The sequence below is a fragment of the Giraffa tippelskirchi genome, chromosome 6, assembly GCF_054371585.1.
Source record: "Giraffa tippelskirchi isolate mGirTip1 chromosome 6, T2T-mGirTip1v1.2.pri, whole genome shotgun sequence".
Lineage (NCBI taxonomy): Eukaryota > Metazoa > Chordata > Mammalia > Artiodactyla > Giraffidae > Giraffa > Giraffa tippelskirchi.
The window spans coordinates 47676698-47698198 of record NC_137280.1 but is presented as its reverse complement, the minus strand read 5'-3'; the positions used below and the strand labels follow the sequence as shown (position 1 = coordinate 47698198).

The following is a 21501-nucleotide window of genomic DNA, read 5'->3' as shown; positions in this document are numbered from 1 at the left end:
TTTCCGCACCTCAACTTTGTTCGTCTTGCCCTGTCCTCTTCCTTCCAGTACAACATCAAGCCACTCTTCTGGCCTTTCTCTGCAGCGCTTAAGGCTATTTGTTTCTGCCCTTCCTAATGGGTTCCTACCCTACCATCTCCCCTGAGCAGTTATTACTGTGCTGCTCAGATTAGTGGTCTGATTCACAGCTTTGTCACGAGTCTTTACTCATATGAGCGTCCAGGCCCCTTGCTCCTTATCAGGTTGCAGACCTGCTGTGCAGCCTAGGTCTACAACCTGGGCCAGCTTTTTGCTCTGCCAGCCCCAGCTTCCTGCCTGTCTTTCTGCTAAGCCACCAACCCTACAGTTCCTCTGCTGTCATGCAATGCACGCGTGCACACTGCTTTTTGTTTCATGACTGCTCTGAATTTGTGCATGCTGTTGTTGTGCATCTTTATTTCATGTTTCACGAAATTTTGGCTCACCAGTTATCTACTCCATCTCTGACTGCTTCCTGCCAAGAGGGTCTCCCTCCTGCAGCTTTGCCCTGGTGGTCAGCATGGATGTGCATCGTTGCACCTAAGCGGGGTTGCCACTGCTTCTTAGAAGTATGTCTTACTCCTGTCCTAGGAATGCTGCTTCATGTTAGCTCATCATCCAGAGTTTCTTGGGTAATCTGCATGCAGCCAGCATGTGCAAAGATTAAGCCAGGGTGGGACTAATAAACTGGTGGGTTCCAGCCTTCATTGATGCCTGGGTGAACATATAAATGAAGAATCGAGGAAAAGCTATGAATCAGATCACTAGTCTGATCAGCACAGACTAGTTAAGATGTATCTATATATCCAAATAAGTTTTAACTTTTACCACCAAAAAAGCCATGAGTCAGAACTTGAAAAGTGTGTGACTTTCAAGACTTAAAAAGAACCTCAGGTCCCCATCTTTTGATGGATAGGAGGCTAGACCCCAAGGGAGGCATATTCTCCAATACTCACTTAAGATGTGATCCAGGAGGATGTTAGAGAGTCAAAGTATACTCAGTCAAAGTATACTCAGGAGTCTCTGCTCCTGAGTAGGGGTTCCTTATAACATTTACCCAGTGGGATTTAGGAGTTCTAAATGACTGCTGAATGTTTATCATACTTTCCCAAGCTTTAGTGCAGAGAGAATATTAAGGCATGAAGAGAAAATACTAGAGCAACCGGGGGCGGGGGGTAGGGGGTGGCGGGGTAGAGATACTGAGAACAAAGGGAATGAGAAATTATGGCTAAGCAATTAGATTCTCTTTGGGATTATTTAAGGAATACAATTTGGGATTACATTTAAGTATGCTGCCTGCTGGGTTATACCCCAGAATATAACCCCTTGCAGGCACTGCTCTCAACAGTTGCAGTGAAACAAACCACACTGGGTGTCAGTCGTCATCAGGAACCGCCATACTCATCCTCCACACATCAACCAGACTGATCCTCACAAATGTGAATGATGACACTCTATTCCCCCCATTGAGATCCTCCAATGGCTTTAAAGATGTTTTAAAAAAATAATTTACTTATTTATTTGGCTACATTGCGTCTTAGTTGTGGCATGCAAGATCTTTCACACTGGGGTGCATGGGCCAGTCCCATGGGCCAGGCTTGGTTGCCCCATGGAATATGGGATATCTTAGTTCCCTAGGACTTCCCTGGTAGCTCGGTTGGTAAAGAATCCACTTGCAATGCAGGAGATTCCAGTTCAATTACTGTGTCAGGAAGATCCGCTGGAGAAGGGGTAGGATACCCAGTCTAGTATTCTTGGGCTTCCCTTGTGGTTCAGCTGGTAAAGAATCCGCCTGCAATGCAGGAAACCTGAGTTCAATCCCTGGGTTGGGAAGATCCCTTTAGAAGGGAAAGACTACCCACTCCAGTATTCAGGTCTGGAGAATTCCATGGACTGTATAGTCAAGGGGGTCGCAAAGAGTTGGACACAACTGAGCAACTTTCACTTAGTTCCCCAGCCAGGGATTGAACCCAAGTCCCCTGCATTGGAAAGTGGATTCTTAACCACTGGGCCACCAGGGAAGTCTCTCTCTCTCTAAGGTTAAATTTAAGCTCTTTTAACCTGGTATCCGAGGCTCTTCACCATGTGATCCCTATTGTCTTCTGCAGCCTTGTTTCTCACTCACTTCCTTTTGTCTATACTTCAGGAACACCAAAGTGTTGTGAGTTTCTTGCTCATACCATGATACTTCTCTTTATTCATACTTTCCTAGAATCCCCTCCTTCCTTTTTGCCTGGTTAACTCCTACTAAGTGCTTAGGATGATTCAAGTGCCATCTCAAAGAAGTCAGTGCTGTCTTCCAGTATGATTAATTGTTCTTGACTCACCCCAAGCCCTTGCATATCCATCATTAAACTTATCACTTGGCATTCCAATTATTTATTTATGTGTAGCTTTTGTTCTTCAGAGTTTGGCAGGTGCTCAGTAAGTGCTTCTTTAATAAATATTTCTGAAAGACAGGGCCAGTGACCACAGAGAATGTGCGTGGGGATCCTTCCCAGAGAGGTTAACAGAGGTTTAGTAAATGTTTCTCGAGTAAGTGGCAGGTGAACAGTTTGTTGCTGAAATAGCAGAATCTGACCACACTTTACAGTCCTTACCTGCATGGCAGTAATGCCAATAATGGGTCATAATTTCTAGAACTTCTTATTTTTACTTGATAGGTTACTGAAATCCTGATGGTATAAGCTAGTCAGCTTTTCCCTGCCAGCATATTAGAGAGGAGTGGTAAATGCCTGATCTTTTCCCATGGCTTGCTGACTTCCTAGCATGCAGTCAGAGCCAAGACAAAGAAATTAGAAGCCAATGCAGTAGTTACTGTGGTGGAGAGAACTAGTTATGTGGTAACTGTGATAATGTTTTATCTGATTGTGCAACCATGGCTAAGGCCTTAATGGGCCTTGACACAGCTCTGACATTTAGAGTATATTTTAGGGCTATAATATGAACTAACAGACACTTGGTAAGCAATTTTTTTTAATCAAATATCAAGATTACTAGAAATTTGTGGCACTGTCTTCTGAAGAAACCACCTCTACAGCTTCTTCTCATCTTATAAGTTATATTGACTCTTCCTTGTGACTACCTTGGAATCTTACTGTGTGTTTGTATGACCCCCTGATCATAGTGAAATGACTTATGAGTGGGCCAATTATAAAACTCAACTGGAGTTTAAAAATTAATGTATTTGACTGATACAGAGATTGTCACCTGATTTAAGATTGACAAAGAAAATCCAAGATTGTTGGGCTTGGTGAAAGAAAGGTTGAAAGCTGCAGGATGTAAAACTTGAAAGATGAATGTAATCAATTTGCAAAGAGGAAAGAAATGAAAGATATAGCTCCTGGTAGATTTGAGGGAATATCTTCCAGCTATTCTTTGAACCAACTACTCTTCCCACAGTGTTGTTTTTTGTGTGTCTTATTAAAAGTTTGCTCCATTTTCCTGTTGAATTAAGTATCAATACTATCTCCTGATTACAGTTAGAGTTTATGTCTGATAAACATTAGCACAGTTAGCATCACCTTATCAACAACCAGATAATAAATCAGACTAGGTCTCGGTGGCTATGTCCACATCAAGATTGTTAGGGTGATCAGGAACTCTTATTTGTTTGCTTTAGCTTTTAGTTCTTGGTTATATCTCCAAATGTGAGAGAGCTCAGAGGCTCCCACTGTCCTGGCAAAGAAATTAACAGCAAACAGACTCCAGTTTTTTGGAATAATTACAAGTGAGTATCTTGACCAAATAAACCCTGTAGCCAGAACAGTAGCTTCAGCTGTGCTGAGTTTTTCTGCAGGTCTGGCCATGTCAGCCAGTCCAGCACACACCAATCTCCATTTCATAACTGGAGCCCAGAAAAAACACTGTGGGACTGGCTGGGTGGTTATACAATGGACTCAATTTCTCAGGCAGGAGGAACTCCACTTCATCAAGGACCTGGTGGTAGGTGGCCCACAGGCCCCGGATGCCGGCGGCTGACATTTCTATGGATGAGTGATTGTGGGCAGCCTTGTGGGAGAGTGGCCACATGCTTGTTCCTAGCTGGCAGTGAAAGGTAGCTGGTCATTTCCCCCTGCCTCAATGCTTCATGCCTTACTCTCTTAGGGGAGAGTACGGTGCCCTTCCCATAGCTCAGCCTGCCCCTTGCCAACCACCCCTTGGTTTGTGCCCAGAGTTCTCAGTTTTATCATGCTTTCTTTGATAGAGTAAAGCAACAGATTCTCATTTTTGCTTATGCTCCTTTGAATTACATTTCTGTCAAGCGTAGTCAGAAAAACATGCAGGCACTAAGCTACGTATCAGTGACTTAAAGAGAAATATACTAAGGTCTTTATCTCCAAGAACCCATGTTCTAGTGAAACAGCATGTTTTAGGCCAATGATTACTTTTGTGGTCTTCCCTGGTGGCTCAGATGGTAAAGAATCTGCCTACAGTGCAGGAGACCCGGGTTTGATCCCTGGGTTGTGAAGATCCCCTGGAGAAGGGAATGGCTACCCACTCCAGTATTCTTGCCTGGAGAATTCCATGAGCAGAGGAGCCTGGCAGGCTACACATTATATCTCATTTATTATTTTAGCAACTCTGTGAAATAGATATTATCATTGTAGTAGACTCCTGTTTTTCACAATACATATACGTAGAGATCGTGGGAATCCCAAAGCTGAAAATAGAGCAGAGAAGTAGAACCTGTATTATGTATCTTAAATTAACAAATGGAAGATTGAATTTGATGGTATACCCGTTCCTGTTATAGTATTAGAGATGCAATCAAATTAAACACTCTTCTATTTTATTTATCCAAAACTTTTGTTAAGAGCTACATTTTTTTACTGAATGTTTTTCTTTAAGAAAATAAATTTTAACCAAACCATGAAAATAACTGACATAACATTAAGGAGAAAACTAAGCTCTATTGAGTTGTAGGCAGATGTTGATGAGTTGACTAGGTGTAGCAGCCTCCGGATAAACATAATTTAAATGGATACCTCAGCCAAATGACACATTATTTTATGTCATGAACCTTCAGGATGATTCTAATATGAATGTGCCATGAATCTTAAATTATGGAGTATTCATATCCTACTGTATTTATAAATGAGGAAACAGACAATCAGAGAAAGTAAGTGACACCAAGGTAATAATACACCAGTTAAGGAGGCTAGACTTGAGCTTCAATCATATCGGTCTGTCTTCTGGTTCAGAATTCCCTGGCTTGTTACAGTAAGGAGAACAAAGATTCAGCTCTAAGGTGGGTTAAAGATGGTCACAAAGATGTTGGCACTTCTCCCACTGTGTCTCTTCCACTTGAACCTGGGTGGGCTCTGTGGCTGCTCTAAAGGACATGGTGAAGATGACACTGACCGTCTTGGGGCCTGAGCCTTAGGAAACTGATGGCTTCTACTTTCTGTCATTTGGAACACTCATTCATAGAAGCCACCCTCCAGGAAGAAGTATGGCCACCCTGAGAGCACCATGTTGTGAGAAGTCAAAGCCCTGTGAAGAGGACCTGAAGAATGGTGCAAGACCAAGAAGTGGTGAGATGCTAGACATATGAGCGAGATATGTGAGCCATCTTGTGAGTGGATACTCAACCTTAGTGACCTCAGCTGACAACAAATGGATCAGAAACACAAGTTGCCCAGTTGAGGTCATCCAAATTCTGAACCGCCGAATTCTGAGCAAATAAAATAGCTGTTTGGGATACTTAGTTTTGTGGTAGTTTGTAATGCAGCAATAGAAAACAGGAACAGATGTAGTTGCTCTCATTATAAAAACGGAAAATATGTGGCTTTGATTTTGAAGCTGGACAGTGGGCTGAGACTGAAAAAGAGAAAGACAGGAAGTTATTATTGAGATTTGGCAAGAGGGCAACCTCTATTTTGTATTCATAGCAGGTTTAGTGAAATTGTCACATAACATGTTTCGGAAAATATAAGATGTGCCTAGTACACTAGTGGATCTCAACAAGTTGATTTCCAGGCAGACTGCCAAATAATTCTTGTATCTGCATACAATAAAGTAGAGACAGGGAGAAATTAGCTAAATAGATTATTCAATTTTTAGCAGAATTTAGAGGAAATAGATAGAACCCAAGACTCTCTGGCTTAAAAAACAGCACTATTTCTGATCTGTGTTCTAGCTAAGAAAGTACTTTTAAAGCAAGAAATAGCCTCCAGGTAAAAATTTTAAAAAGGGCAGTAAAACAAAGCAAAAGTAAAACAAAGACTCAGGGTAAAGATGAAGTCAAAGCTGCAAGCATAAATCCCTTTGATAAGATCTCAGAAACATTTTAAGTTGATAGGCCCTATCGATGACAAATGCTTTGAAGAGTGTGCCTTATCACCTTTCTCTATTAAACAACAGAGATTCTGGTAATCTTAAGGCTATTGTAACATCCTTAAGCAGATTTCCAAAAAGCCAAAGGCAGAGAAGAGCCTACCTCAAAAGGATTTGTGACATTGATGACATGACTTTGTGACATGACTTTGATTTAAGAGAATGGATCATAGTTTCATATACAGGAATCCCATAATGTTTTTAAAGGAATTAACCATCTTCGAATGAAAGGGTCAGTTTCAGTTCAGTTCAGTTCAGTCGCTCAGTTGTGTCCGACTCTTTGCAACCCCATGAATCACAGCACGCCAGGCCTCTCTGTCCATCACCAACACCTGGAGTTTACCCAAACCCATGTCCATCGAGTCGGTGATGCCATCCAACCATCTCATCCTCTGTCGTCCCCTTCTCCTCCTGCCCTCAATCCTTCCCAGTATTAGGGTCTTTTCCAATGAGTCAACTCTTCGCATGAGGCGGCCAAAGTATTGGAGTTTCAGCTTCAACATCAGTCCTTCCAATGAACACCCAGGACTGATCTCCTTTAGGATGGACTGGTTGGATCTCCTTGCAGTCCAAGGGACTCTCAAGAGTCTTCTCCAACACCACAGTTCAAAAGCATCAATTCTGCTGCGCTCAGCTTTCTTCACCGTCCAACTCTCACATCCATACATGACCACTGGAAAAACCATAGCCTTGACTAGACGGACTTTTGTTGGCAAAGTAATGTCTCTGCTTTTAAATATGCTATCAAGGTTGGCCATAACCTTCCTTCCAAGGAGTAAGCGTCTTTTAATTTCACGGCTGCAATCACCATCAGCAGTGATTTTGGAGTCCAAAAAAATAAAGTCTGACACTGTTTCCCCATTTGCCATGAAGTGATGGGACCAGATGCCACGATCTTAGTTTTCTGAACGTTGAGCTTTAAGCCAACTTTTTCACTCTCTTCTTTCACTTTCATCAAGAGGCTCTTTAGTTCTTCTTCACTTTCTGCCATAAGGGTCGTGTCATCTGCATATCTGAGGTTATTGATATTTCTCCCGGCAATCTTGATTCCAGCTTGTGTTTCTTCCAGCCCAGTGTTTCTCATGATGTACTCGGCATATAAGTTAAATAAGCAGGGTGACAATACACAGCCTTGACGTACTCCTTTTCCTATTTGGAACCAGTCTGTTGTTCCATGTCCAGTTCTAACTGTTGCTTCCTGACCTGCATACAGGTTTCTCAAGAGACAGGTCAGATGGTCTGGTATTCCTGGAATGTGAAGTCAAGTGGGCTTTAGAAAGCATCACTACGAACAAAGCTAGTGGAGGTGGTGGAATTCCAGTTGAGCTATTTCAAATCCCAAAAGATGACGCTGTGAAAGTGCTGCACTCGATATGCCAGCAAATCTGGAAAACTCAGCAGTGGCCACAGGACTGGAAAAGGTCAGTTTTCATTCCAATCCCCAAGAAAGGCAATGCCAAAGAATGCTCAAACTACCACACAATTGCACTCATCTCACACGCTAGTAAAGTAGTGCTCAAAATTCTCCAAGCCAGGCTTCAGCAATACGTGAACCGTGAAATTCCAGATGTTCAAGCTCGTTTTAGAGAAGGCAGAGGAGCCAGAGATCAAATTGCCAATATCTGTTGGATCATTGAAAAAGCAAGAGAGTTCCAGAAAAAACATCTATTTCTGCTTTATTGACTATGCCAAAGCCTTTGACTGTATGGATCACAATAAACTGTGAAAGGGTCAGAGACAGCATCAAACTAAAAGAGAGCTTTGGACTCCTAAACTAATAGAGGAAGGATTCAGGCTGAGAAACTTACTCAGCAGAAAACATAGGTTATTTTTTTACAGAAAATGAAGAAAGACTTAGAAGGCAGTACCAAGAACCCAAAGGTCAAAAGCCAAGAACCACGGAGAATCATACCACAGCTGCAGGTATAGAGCTTTATCAAGACACTGGGAACATGTGTCTGCCCGGATGCCATATCAGTATGGAATAGCGACTGCTCTGTGTCCCTTGTCTTCCCCATTTTTGAAAGGGCATGTCTACACATGACTGTCCCAGCATTGCATGTGTGCACACAGGTAACTTACTATTTTATTCAGAGGAGGACTTCAGATTGAGAAGACATTTACCTAAGGAACCAAATCTAAGGAAACTTATCTGCACCTGGACCTGAGATTTACAGTTTAAGCCTAAATCTAATGACATAATGGGGTGAGACTTCTGGTGACTATGGAGATGGGTTAGTGCATTTTGCATATGGGAAGAATATAATATTTGTGACCACAGAGCAAACTATCGCCACAAATTTTGACACTCCTCTGTTTGATAAGTGGGAAGTCTGGGTCCCTCCCCTTGAATCTGGTTAGATTCTGTGACTGTTCTGGTCAGTTGCTGCTGCTGCTGCTGCTGCTGCTAAGTCGCTTCAGTCGTGTCCAACTCTGTGCGACCCCATAGACGGCAGCCCACCAGGCTTCCCCATCCCTGGGATTCTCCAGGCAAGAACACTGGCGTGGGTTGCCATTTCCTTCTCCAATGCATGAAAGTGAAAAGTGAAAGTGAAGTCGCTCGGTTGTGTCTGACCCTTCGCGACCCCGTGGACTGCAGCCTACCAGGCTCCTTCGTCCATGGGATTTTCCAGGCAAGAGTACTGGAGTGGGGTGCCATTGCCTTCTCCTCTGGTCAGTTGAATATGGCTAAAATGAAATTGCACCAGTTTCTGAGTTCAGGGTTTAGGAAACTGGCAACTTAAAAAATAATTTTTTTATTGGATTATAGTTGATTTACAATGTTGTGTTAGTTTAGGTGTATGAAATTGGCAGCTTTTACTGTTTGTTTCTTCGAAGTCAGCCACGGCTTGAGAGGTATGACTATCCTCATACCACTGTGCTGTGAGAAGCCCAGCCATGCTGGAGAGGCCCTGGTGGATAAGACATCATATGTGGGAAGAGAGAGGCCACTGTGTCACATATGAGTGAAAGTCACCTTAGGAATAGATCATCCAGTTCTAGCAACCACAGATACCTCATGGATCAGAAATAAACACTTTCAGAATCCATGATATATTATATAAACATTATGAGCAAAATAAACTGGTTCTTTAAGTCACTAGGGCTTCCCTGGTGGCTCAGATGGTAAAGTACCCACCCTCGATGAAGAAGACCTGGGTTTGATCCCTGGATCAGGAAGACCCTCTGGAAAAGGGAATGGCTATCCACTTCAGTATTCTTGCCAGGGAAATCCTGTGGACAGAGGAGCCTGGTGGGCTATAGTCCATGGAGTTGCAAAGAGTCAGACATGACTGAGTGATTAACACTCTTTAAGTCACTAAGTTTAGGGTAGTTTATTACACCATCATAGGTAACCAGAACAACTTCTATTTTTAATTTACTGTTTAACCAAAAGCACTCACTCTTCCCATTCATAGAAATTGTTATAATAGTTATACAAAATTTAAATCTATCTGACATTATGATTTCTGTTGACAGAGATGACAGAAGTGATAATGTCTTAGTTCTGAGCCTGGGCCTCAAGAGGCCTATGTGCTTCTGCTCTTTTGGAAAGTTTAGAGCTTGAAGAAATGAGTCATCCCAACTAAACCACCCTCCACCCGGTTGACTGTATACTTATGAGCAAGCCCAGCTGAGATCATCTGAGTCCAGTCTGGACCAGAAGAACCCACCCAGTTGGACCTAGTCTAAGTTGCCAGTGTAAAGAATCATGAACTAAAAAACGGTTGTTGTTTTAAGTTATAAGTTTTGAAGTAGTTTGTTACACAGCAATAGCTAACTGGTATGTTGGCCTTCTATTTGATTTATTGTCAAGAACAAGGTGGAGAAGTATTGGTAGTTCTGGACAGTTTTATGTTATTTGTTTATTTTTGTTTCTTTATAAACTTGAGGATGAAACCAGTAAACTAACTTTTAGTATTTCGCTGCAGCAGAATACAATGAAAATGTAGAAACACTGTAACATTCCTGCACAAAATTCAAAAGCTGAAACCATTTATAATAAAAATCAGGCAAACACAAATTGATAAACATTCTTCAAAATTGTCAAGGTCATTAAAAGCAAGGAAACACCAAGAAACGATTATAGTTTGAAGGAGACTGAAGAGACATGAGGCCTCTCAGGTGATGCTGTGGTAAAGAACCCTCTTGCCAATGCAGGAGACATAAGAGATGCAGGTTTGATCTGTGGGTGAGGAAGATCCCGTGGGGGAGGGCATGGCAACCCACTCCAGTATTCTTGCCTACAGGATCCCATGGACAGAGGGGCCTGGCAGGTTACAGTCCACAGGGTCACAAAGAGTCAGACATGACTGAAGTGACTTGGCATGCATGTACAAAAAGAGACATGACCCAAACAAAATGATTCTGAACTACATTCTTCTACTATAAATAGCAATTTGGGCACAAGGGACAAAATCTGCGTGCAGTCTTATGGCTTAGATGGTAGCAGCACATCAGTGTTAATTTACTGATTTTGATCTTTTCTGGGGAAGCATTAAACGGGAAATTCGTTGTTTACAGGAATTACGTCCTAAGGTATTTGGAGGCATCATGTCAACAACTTACTCTCAATGGTTCAGTTTTTAAAAAGTTGAAACAGAGAAGAAAAAATATTGTAGAAAAGAGAAATAATTGTAGGGAAGTTCTGGTCCTGCAAGATAATAAAGAACAGGGACCTCCCATTTAAGTCAATAATTTGTTCTTGATAATCAGACTTACTGCCCCTAAAAATGCTGAGAGCCTATTTACCACTATTTTAATGGGAAAAATTATATGGTTGGTATATCAACATAAAACACCCAACTAATTTCCCTAACATAAACCACAACAAAGTAAAATACCTGTGTATCAGTTACATTGCTGCTGCTGCTGCTGCTAAGTCGCGTCAGTCGCACCCGACTCTGTGTGACCCCATAGACGGCAGCCCACCAGGCTCCGCTGTCCCTGGGATTTTCCAGGCAAGAGTACTGGAGTGGGGTGCCATGGCCTTCTCTGATCATATACATTAGGTTAGTATATATGTTTAGAACATCACTTTCTCACCAAACAGTAGGGTTAGTAACAAACTTGTGCTTTGTAATGTAATATCCCAAATGTAACTCCCTTTGCTGTCACTTAGTGTGCTTTTCAAAATGGTTTACACATAAGATATCAACATGAGTCTGATATTCTACTCATTTTATTTCACTCAAGACTTATTCTAGTCATAATTTTGCTTAAAATTTCATATTGAGTTTTATGGATCAAATTTTCCCATGTAACCGGTGGTGAAAAAAAATATTGTACCAAAAAGTATGCTCCATGAAGTTTGTGTAGTATAGTCCAAGAGGCACTCTGATGAAAGAAAATGTTATCTCTGGAGGCATACGGGTTGCACCAGTACATTATTAAGCTACAATAATTTCAGCTATGTCTTAAACCAATAGTTCCGTAAAACATAACAATGCATGCATGTGTGTCTTTAGTCATGCCCAACTCTTTTCGACCCTATGGACCACAGCTCTCCAGGTTCCTCTGTCCACAGGATTCTCCAGGCTTGCTGGAGTGGGTTTCCATGCCCTCTTCCATGGAATCTTCCTGACCCAGGGTGTCTTACATCTCCTGCATTGGCTGGAAGGTTCTTTACCACCAGCACCACCTGAGAAACCCAAAACAGAACAGACTGACCCTCAAATGTAAGAATTACTTCTTTTTTTCTTTTTTGAGGTTCTAGAATTTCATATTCTTTTTTTTAAATTTTAATTGGAGGCTAATTACTTTACAGTATTGTGGTACCATACAATATTATAAATATTCAGCAAATGAATAAGCATACTGGCTAACTATTGAGAAAACAGTTTAGGTCAGTACATCATTGTGAACACTAATTCCACATAACTTAAAGAGTTAATCAGAAAATTTGAAAGAAAATGGAGTTGATTTGTCCCCTTTATGCATGGAGAAGAGATTCCTAAGTTTAAAAGCAACAGAAGTCAATAGGGGAAAATACACAGGCTTGGTTACAGTAAATATCTTAAAATCTGAATGTGTGAGTTTAAAAGTAAAACAAATATTTATAGCAAATAGCAGACCAAAATATTAAATAGTAAGAGCTCTGACAAATCCATAAGAAAAACATTAAGACACTGATAGGTATGTGGGAAAGAGCACAAAAAGACTGTTTATAAGAAAAGAAATACAAATAGTGAAACCAAATTATGGGGAAAAGAACTTTTCTGGGCACTGTTGTAGCCATCAATTAAATTAGAGAAGCCATTAAAAATATCACAAAATCCAATGGTAAGAAAGGTGTGTGATAAACTAACTAGGTACTCTGTATATAATTAGTGTCTGTATAAAATAGCAGAACTCTTTCGGAAAGGAACTAAAAGGCTGATCCAAGAGTTATAAATATTAATAATTTGTAATCCCTTGTATTTTTGGAATTTGCTATTCTTTTTGCACAGAGATGATTATAAAGTTGTTTATAAAATCAGAAGAAAATGTTTGTGTTGGACTTTGGGGGGCAAATTAAACAGTTAGGTAAGCTATGAGGCCAACACTTTAAGTTTGAAGTTACTAAAATAATTCTAAAGATGAACAAAAGTGTAGATACAATCTTTCCCAAAAAAGTAGAACACAAAATTGTATACTTTGTATAATCACTCAACTTTGTCACATAAGAACCAAGGCACACAAATAAGTGGTGAGGTTATAACCAGGATATTAACAGTGGATGTAAGAAGTGATGAGATGATCAAAGATTTTTTTTCCAAATTAAAAAAAGAACACACATTGCTTTTCTACTGAAAAAAAAAAAGAGAGAGAGAAGAGGAGACGATGTTTTGTGGCTTGCAGTCAAGAGGAAAATTTTCTTATGCAACTATTTAACAACCATCACCAAAAGTCCAAGAAACAACCATGCAGAGGCTTGATGACTGCACCCTGGAAAGCATAACTGCATCCCAGAGCACTGTGAAAAGCCAGTGTCCTACAAGGAGCTGATGACAACTCTAAATAAGGCTGAAGTCATGTACCAACCTGACCAAGGAGACTTTCCATATAGACACAGCTGCTGTTAACACTTTACGAGGCTTCACAAACACATCAAATGCACTGGCCAGGAAATAAGCCTGGTAGTTAGGTATTTTTTGTTGATGCTCAACATAAAGCGTGTCTGTGTTTTTCAACTTTTTGTAAGGTTAAGGTCACAGTGTTTTTCCATTATAAAACTGCTTGTGGAAGAAAAAACCCCACAGTCCCACCGTATAGTATGTTTTTCATGGAGGGGCAATCAGTAGAAGGATCCAGCTTTTGCTTGTCAAAGATCACTTAAAAAGTTCAAACTGGACTTGTGCTGGTAGTGTTCTAAATCAAGGAAGTTCACTGGTGATATCATTTTACTTTCAGTTTTGCCACTTCTAAGAGTGGAGGATGTTTAGAGTGAATGTAATACAGTAGGGGGTAATCTTCCACTTAGCTTTACAATTCCATCAGCAAATGACAAGGGAGAAGGAATATCATGTTCTCTTTGAACTGTGTTTTTGCAACCTGAGATTCAAGTTCAGGTTTCTTGACTTACCCCTGGGCAATGAATCTGAATTAATTATTGTGTCCAATTTCCTCCACCTAGCCCCTAAGACAAGTACAAACAAACCAGCAATGGTTACCCTCCTGGCCACAAGAGATTATATCAAGGCAAGTGCAGAGCAACAGACTGTTCTGCTGGTAAGAATTTATCCATTGAGAAAGACTGAAGGGAGGATCAGGCTGGCACAAATTGAAAGCTATTGGGTACACTTACTATCTTCTATTTTAATTCACACCTTCTAGGTGTGGATTAAAACACATCACAAAGAGCTTTGCTGTAATGATTGAAGGAGGTGATTTGTTTCTTTCTTTTGTTTGTACTCTAGGAGAAATTAGCTGGGCACTGTCTACAAAGCAGAAGGCAGGCCTCGTGCCAGGCTGTGTGTGTATTTGTTGGTTTGCCACCCATTCTCATGGAGAAAATTGTGTGTGTGTGTGTGTGTGTGATAGGTCTGAAAATTGTCTTCCTTACACAATGACTCATGAAACAAAAAGCAGATTCAGGTTTTTTTGAAGTTTCTGCTTCTCTGAAGATTTGAAAGGACTGGTACCAACCCTCAAAATGTTTTATTTCCTGTGATATAAGCTTCATTGGCGTGCTGCAGTCCCTGGGGTTGCAAGGAGTCAGACATGACTTAGCGACTGAACAACAACAAAATTAGGTTCTTAATAAATAGTGGGTGGATTATCAAAGGAATTTCATCATTTTGTCCTCTAAAAGGTATGCACTTGCTCTCAGATGGTCTTTTTGCCTTGGCTATAATTCTCCATAAAATCTGTTAATGAAGCACTACAAAGGCAGGAGTTACACTACCACAAACCAACAAATACCTAGGCCACCAGAAGCTGGGGAGAGGAAAGGCAAGATCCTCCACTTAGAGGCTTTGGAGGGAGCATGGCCCTGCTGACACTTTGATTTAACTTCTAGCCTCCAGGAATGTGAGAATGAATTTCTGTTGCTTTAACCCACTTGATCTCTGGTACTTGGTTACAGCAGCCCTGGGATGCTCATTGCAAGTGACAGGACCCTATGCTAATCAGAGACAAAAAGGATATTTACCGGAAGTCTCAGAGGAGAATGTACAAGCTTCTTTTTTTTTTTAATTTAAACTTTTTACTTTGTATTGGGGTATAGTCAATTAACAATGTTGTGATAGTTTCAGGTGCACAGCAAAGGGACTCAGTCATACATATACATGTATCCATTCTTCCCCAAACTCCCTTCCCATCCAGGCTGCCATGTAACATAGAGCAGAGTCCCCTGTGCTATACGGTAGGTCCTTGTTGGTTATCCATTTTGAATATAGCAGTGTTGTACAAGCTTATTTGAACCTCAGGAAAACTTTACCATGATTTAAGCATTGCCATTGTGAGTTCTTATCTCTGCTTTTCTATTTCAGCTTTATTCCCTTACATCAGTTTCATCCATCAACAGCTTCCACCTTTATGTCTCCAACATCAAAGAGACTAAATCCCTTTGCCTGTGTTCTGTGTGAAAAATCTCAGGACTGGTACTGGTTCCAGTCTTACACCTGCTGACTGGTCCTAACACAAGAGCTGTTTCCAGGGCTTCAGGATGCTATGACTGGCAATCCATGTGCTTGGCGTGGAGGGAGGAAAAAGTCCCCCCCTTCAAAGGGTGCCAATCCCAGAAAAAGGGAAGGGTCCTGTGTAGAAAAACAGAATAGGTGTCCACTGCAGGAAGGACATGGAAGCACAGGTGAAGATGGAGAAGCTGAGGAGGTGGAGGGGCATTCCTTGCAGTCCGCTATGAACGGGGCTCAGGCCGACACCTGTGGAGAAGGGGCAGGGGTGAGCTTTACCCAGAAGCTGTGACCTTCACTCAAATCATTCTCCCTCTTGCTCAGATGGCAGACGCCTTACCGACTGCCTTACAGGTGGACCAAAAGGGTGAAGTTCTCAGTCTGGTGTATAGCTGAGTCTGGCTTTTCTATGCAGTTGTCATTGCTCCCATGTGAGCTATGGCACAGGATTGCAGCTCCAGCTGTGACAGTCTTACTCATCGTTCAAGACCCAGTTTGAATCTCACCATCTTCATTAGAACATCCCCCATCCCACCTGCAGAAGGGAAGCTTTTGGTCCCCTGGTCTTCTGTCACACTCAGAGAGCTATATAAATATTTACCAAGACCAGCTTTCCATCAGATGGCTTTATCTACGTTGGCCTCCCTAACCAGATATTGTGCTTTTTTGAATTGTTGCAAGAACCCTGGGGGCAGTGGAAGGAATGGGGACTTGAGTCCTCCTGACTGTGCCCTCCCTCCTACTTTACATCTCTTTCAGGGGCCTTCTGCCTCCTTTGACTCCTCCTTTCTGCTCTTCGTTCTTCATTGGTTGCTTATAGTCACTCTTCTATACATTGGGATATATTTAGGATTAGAGTTTGGCTTTTAAAGGCATGTGCCTAAAACACTAGCTCCTAACTCGACCATGGTGAAGCATGTGATGAGGGTTTAAAGCAAATATGACTGCATTTCCTTTTAGAAACTGACATCTTTCACAAATGCCAGGGTTGAAATGGTTCAGGGGGTGGTATTTTCATGAGAACCTTTAGAAAAGGATTGATTATGAAGCCGAATTGCTCAAATGTGTGAAGGCATCAAACATCATCTGCCTGTTAAAAGGGAGCACATAATCTGACCTCCATAGTTGTTGCTACATTGTAACTCTTTTGCTCAACATTTTACTTCAAAATCAGGTTCCACTTCATTGGTAAGAAACAGAAGTAAAATTGCTCATGGAGTGGACTGAGGGTAGACAGGCTTCTCTCTTTTTTTTGGTGTTAACCACAGGTGTCTTTAACTGTTCCCAGCCTTTCTAAATGACCCTTTCGGTTTCTATAGTTACTACTTCATGGACTTAAGTTCAAGAGTTTATGGGTCGCACAATTTGACTTGGTAACCCCCTAAGCACATTAAAAAAAAAAAAACACAAAAAAACTTAACATCCTTGTGAAGGAATCTGCTGAAATTCAAGTAAACAAGAAGTCTTTGAGTTTTATGACTACTAGTTAACAGCACCTCTGTGCTGGGCCACAGCAATCAATCAAATAGAATGTAGCTTCTAAATCATTACCAAATAAAACCACCTTTTTTTTTTTTTTTAAACCAGAAGAGGGTTTAAACCTTCCTGTTACTTCCAAATGTCAAACAAACAATCCCACCTCCCTCATCTATTTCCATCAAATCAAAGAAAGAGAAAGAGAGAGAGAAGGAAGAAAAAAATTGAACTTCTCAAAAACCGCTGTTGTGTTTCTTAGCTGGAAATCTTTTAATTCAGCTGAGTAAACTAGAAACTGTAGCACTATTCCTCTTTTGGCCCTAAGCCCCTATCATGACATTTTATTGAACCCACATTCCTACACTATTTACTATAATTTTTCTAGAAGTAGAACAGCAGTACAACAAATGTGATGACATTCAAAGTGTTCCACTGTGACACATGACTGACCCAAGTTGCAAGGGAGGTTAGGAAAGAGGATATTTAGTGTTTCCAGCTTCTAGAGTGGAAAGAGACCAGAGAAAAAAGGAAGTTAGGAATGACAACTGAGTTAGTCAACCAAGTGAAAGAAATGGCTTGGCCACTGGTGAGGGGATGGGATGTACAGCGTATATTGAAGAAAGGGCAAGTAGATGACATCTCACTGGAGTTGAGGTTAGGTGAGAATTAAGAGATGAGATTAGGGAGCTAGCTTGGCATCAGGATCCTTACCCACCAAATCAAGGAGTTTGGAATTTATCCTGTTAGCAACAGGGACATACTGGAAATATGTGAGTAGAAGAGTGACATGATTAAAGCAGTGTCTGATCACCAATCATCTGGCCAGAGCATAGGAGTGTGAACCTGAAGGAGGGGGCAAGGAGACCATCACAGTGGTCCTTCCATGAAGTAACAGGACATGAACTGGAAGGGTGGCAGTGGTAGGGTAAAAAATACAACTGTGAAAGAGATTACAAAGTATGGATGGCCAGGGCTTGTTGACTAATAGAGGCCAAGGAGACAAAGCATCAAAGGTAGTTTCACAGCTTTAAGCCTGAGTAACTGGGAAAATATGTAATATAAGTAGGAAATCAAGAAGAGAGCTGGTTTTAGGAAGAATTAGTTCAAGGGGTTTTTTTGTTTTGTTTTTTAATTTTTATTTTTTTGACCAAATTATGTAGCATGTGGGATCTTAGTTCTCCAACCAGGGATCAAACACACACCCTCTGCACTGGAAGCATGGTCTTAACCACTGGACCACAAGGGGAAGTCCCTGATTAGTTCAAGTTTGGATGTTGAGTTTGAGGCAGAGGCAGCGGGATGTGCAATGGAAACATACAACAGGCAGGTGACAAGGAGCCTGCAAGATATTGGACACTAAGAATAATGCTGCCTCCAAAGACAGAAATATAGATCAATGGAACAAAATAGAAAGCCCAGAGAAAAAAACAAGCACCTATGGACACCTTACCTTTGACAAAGGAGGCAAAAATATACAATGGAAAAAAGACAATATCTTTAACAAGTGGTGCTAGGAAAACTGGTCAACCACGTGTAAAAGGATGAAACTAGAACACTTTCTAACACCATACACAAAAATAAACTCAAATGGATTAAAGATCTAAACGTAAGATCAGAAACTACAAAACTCTTAGAGGAAAACATAGGCAGAACACTCTCTGACATAAATCACAGCAAGATCCTCTATGACCCACCTCCCAGAGTAATGGAAATAAAAGCACAAATAAACAAATAGGACCTAATTAAACGTAAAAGCTTTTGCACAATGAAGGAAACTATAAGCAAAGTGAAAAAGCAGACTTCAGAATGGGAGAAGATAATAGCAAACGAAACAACTGACAAGGAATTAATCTCCAAAATATATAAGCAGTTCATGCAGCTCAATACCAGGAAAACGAACAACCCAATCAAAGAGTGGGCCAAAGAACCAAACAGGCATTTCTCCAAAGACATGTAGGTGGCCAATAAACACATGAAAAGATGCTCAACATCACTCATTATCAGAGAAATGCAAATCAAAACCACAATGAGGTACCATCTTATGCTGGTCAGAAGGGCCACCATCAAAAAGTTTACAAACAATAAATGCTGGAGAGGGTGTGGAGAAAAGGGAACCCTCTTACACTATTGGTGGGAATGCAAACTGGTACAGCCACTATTGGAGAACAGTGTGGAGATTCGTTAAAAAACTGGAAATAGAACTGCCATATGACCCAGCAATCCCACTGCTGGGCATACACACTGAGGAAACCAGAATTGAAAGAGATACGCGTACCCCAATGTTCACTGCAGCATTGTTTACAATAGCTAGGACATGGAAGCAACATAGATGTCCATTGGCAGATGAATGGATAAGGAATTGTGGTATATATACACAATGGAATATTACTCAGCTATAAAAAGGAATGCATTTGAGTCAGTTCTAAAGAGGTGGATGAAACTGGAGACTATTATACACAGAGAAGTAAGTCAGAAAGAGAAACACCAATACAGTATATTAACTCATATTTATGGACTTTAGAAAAAATGTAACAACGATCCTATATGCAAGACAGCAAAAGAGACACAGATGTAAAGAACAGACTTTTGGACTATGTGGGAGAAAGTGAGGCTGGGATGATTTGAAAGAATAGCATTGAAACATGTATATTACCATATGTAAAATACAAGACCAGTGCAAGTTCAATGCATGAAGCAGGGCACCCAAAACCAGTGCTCTGGGACAACCCAGCAGGATGAGGTGGGGAGGGAGGTGGGAGGGGGGTTCAGGATAGGGGCACACGTGTGTACCTATGGCTGATTTGTGTCGAGGTATGGCAAAAACCACCACAATATTAAAAGTAATTATCTTCCAATTAAAATAAATTAATTAAGAAAAATAAAAAAACTCAAAAAAAGCTTTGTTAAGTGAAAAATTCCAAAATATTGATATTACTGAACTAATAAATTACAACTGTGTCAACAATAATAAAAAAAAGAAGCTCTTTAGTTCCTTTTCACTTTATTAAAGTAATATCTTCTGCATATCTGAGGTTGTTGATATTTCTCCCGGGAATCTTGATTCCAGCTTGGGATTCACCCAGCCTGGCATTTCACATGATGTACACTGTATAGAAGTTAAATGAACAGGATGACAATAAAAAAAAAAAGAATAATTTTGCCTCTACTGCTACTTCCCAGGAGATATATATATATATATTTGGCACAGGACACATGATGGTGTTTCCTAGAAGACAGTTTACAGAGTAGAGAGAAGCAAATAATTCTATACATAGTCTGTACACGTTGCAAGTGAAGCCTGAAAACTTTTTGAGGTTAGTAGTAACAGCCCCCAGAACAAGAAGTGGACATTCTATGGTAAGTAGGATGAAATATCCAGAAATATATTCTCAAACCTGGGAAAAGAGAATCTGGGCTGTCCAGCAGCTGAGACAATTCCCACAGTCACACTAAGCACTGTTACCAATTTCTCAGTAAGAAACAACTAGAGTGTATTCCAGGGCTTTCCCAGTGACTTGGTGGTAGAGAATCCACCTGCCACTGCAGGAAATGCGGGTTAGATCCCTGGGTCAGGAAGATCCCCTGGAGAAGGGAATGGCAACCCACCCCAGTATTCTTGCCTGAAAAATCCCATGGACAGAGGAGCTTGGTGGGCTACAGTCTACGGGGCTGCAGAGTCGGACACGATTTAGTGACAAAACAGCAACAGCACAGAGTATTCAGAATCACCTGTATGTTTATATTCAACTTACTTGTTTAGTAAACTTAAGGTGTAAAAGGTGCTGTCATTCCAACAGATTCCTCTGTCACGTCCCTGAGTTAAAGATTCTCTATAAATTGTTACAGAAAGATAACTAATCTGGGTAGACAGGAACTAAACTAACTAACACAGACGAGACCGGAACTGACAAAAGCAGGACAGACATTTCAGGATGCTTCCTTTTGCGAGGGCCTATTTTGGTCTGATCATGCCTGTTGCTACAGGGTTGATGCTGTCTGAAGCTTGAGTTGAACAAACGGTGATCTCAGTACATCCAGTCATTCACCTTGAGACTGAAATGATTCTATTTTCAGAGGTAGAAGGAATAAATGTGGTTACCAATTTTCTCAGAGTAGGAGTAATTTTTTTTTAAGGAAACAAATTATTAACATGAAAAACTCAACCCAGAAAATAAAAATATTGTTCAAAAAATTTTTTTGAAAGAGCTATAACAAGGTGATTGCTATAGTCCTTATAAGAGTATAGTTTTGAGCATCCGACCTTCTTTCCAGGGTTTTCATTATTTTAGAGTTTATCTGTACACGGGGTTGCTAGAGCAACCAAGAAACACACAGTAGGACTTGAACATCTAAACTAATTTTATGAATGCCAGCTACCAGATTTCCTTTACCTTGTGTTATAGAAAACCCGGGCTTCCCTAGTAGCTCAGACGGTAAAGCCTCTGACTGCAATGCAGGAGACCCGGGTTTGATCCCTAGGTTGGGAAGATCCCCTGGAGAAGGAAATGGTGACCCACTCCAGTATCCTTGCCTGGAAAATCCCATGGACAGA

General features: G+C 40.9%; 1 protein-coding gene, 1 long non-coding RNA gene and 1 pseudogene across 5 annotated transcripts in view; 1 reads left to right on the top strand and 2 right to left on the bottom strand.

Annotated features, from left to right (window-relative positions):
• Positions 1–21501, bottom strand: part of PDE7A (phosphodiesterase 7A) — a 600339-nt gene that overhangs the window by 198198 nt on the left and 380640 nt on the right. The window lies entirely within an intron of this gene.
• The window catches only part of LOC145510985 (uncharacterized), a 117063-nt gene that overhangs the window by 85694 nt on the left and 9868 nt on the right, over positions 1–21501 (top strand). The window lies entirely within an intron of this gene.
• LOC145509661 (mitochondrial pyruvate carrier 2 pseudogene) lies at positions 3585–4002 on the bottom strand (annotated as a pseudogene).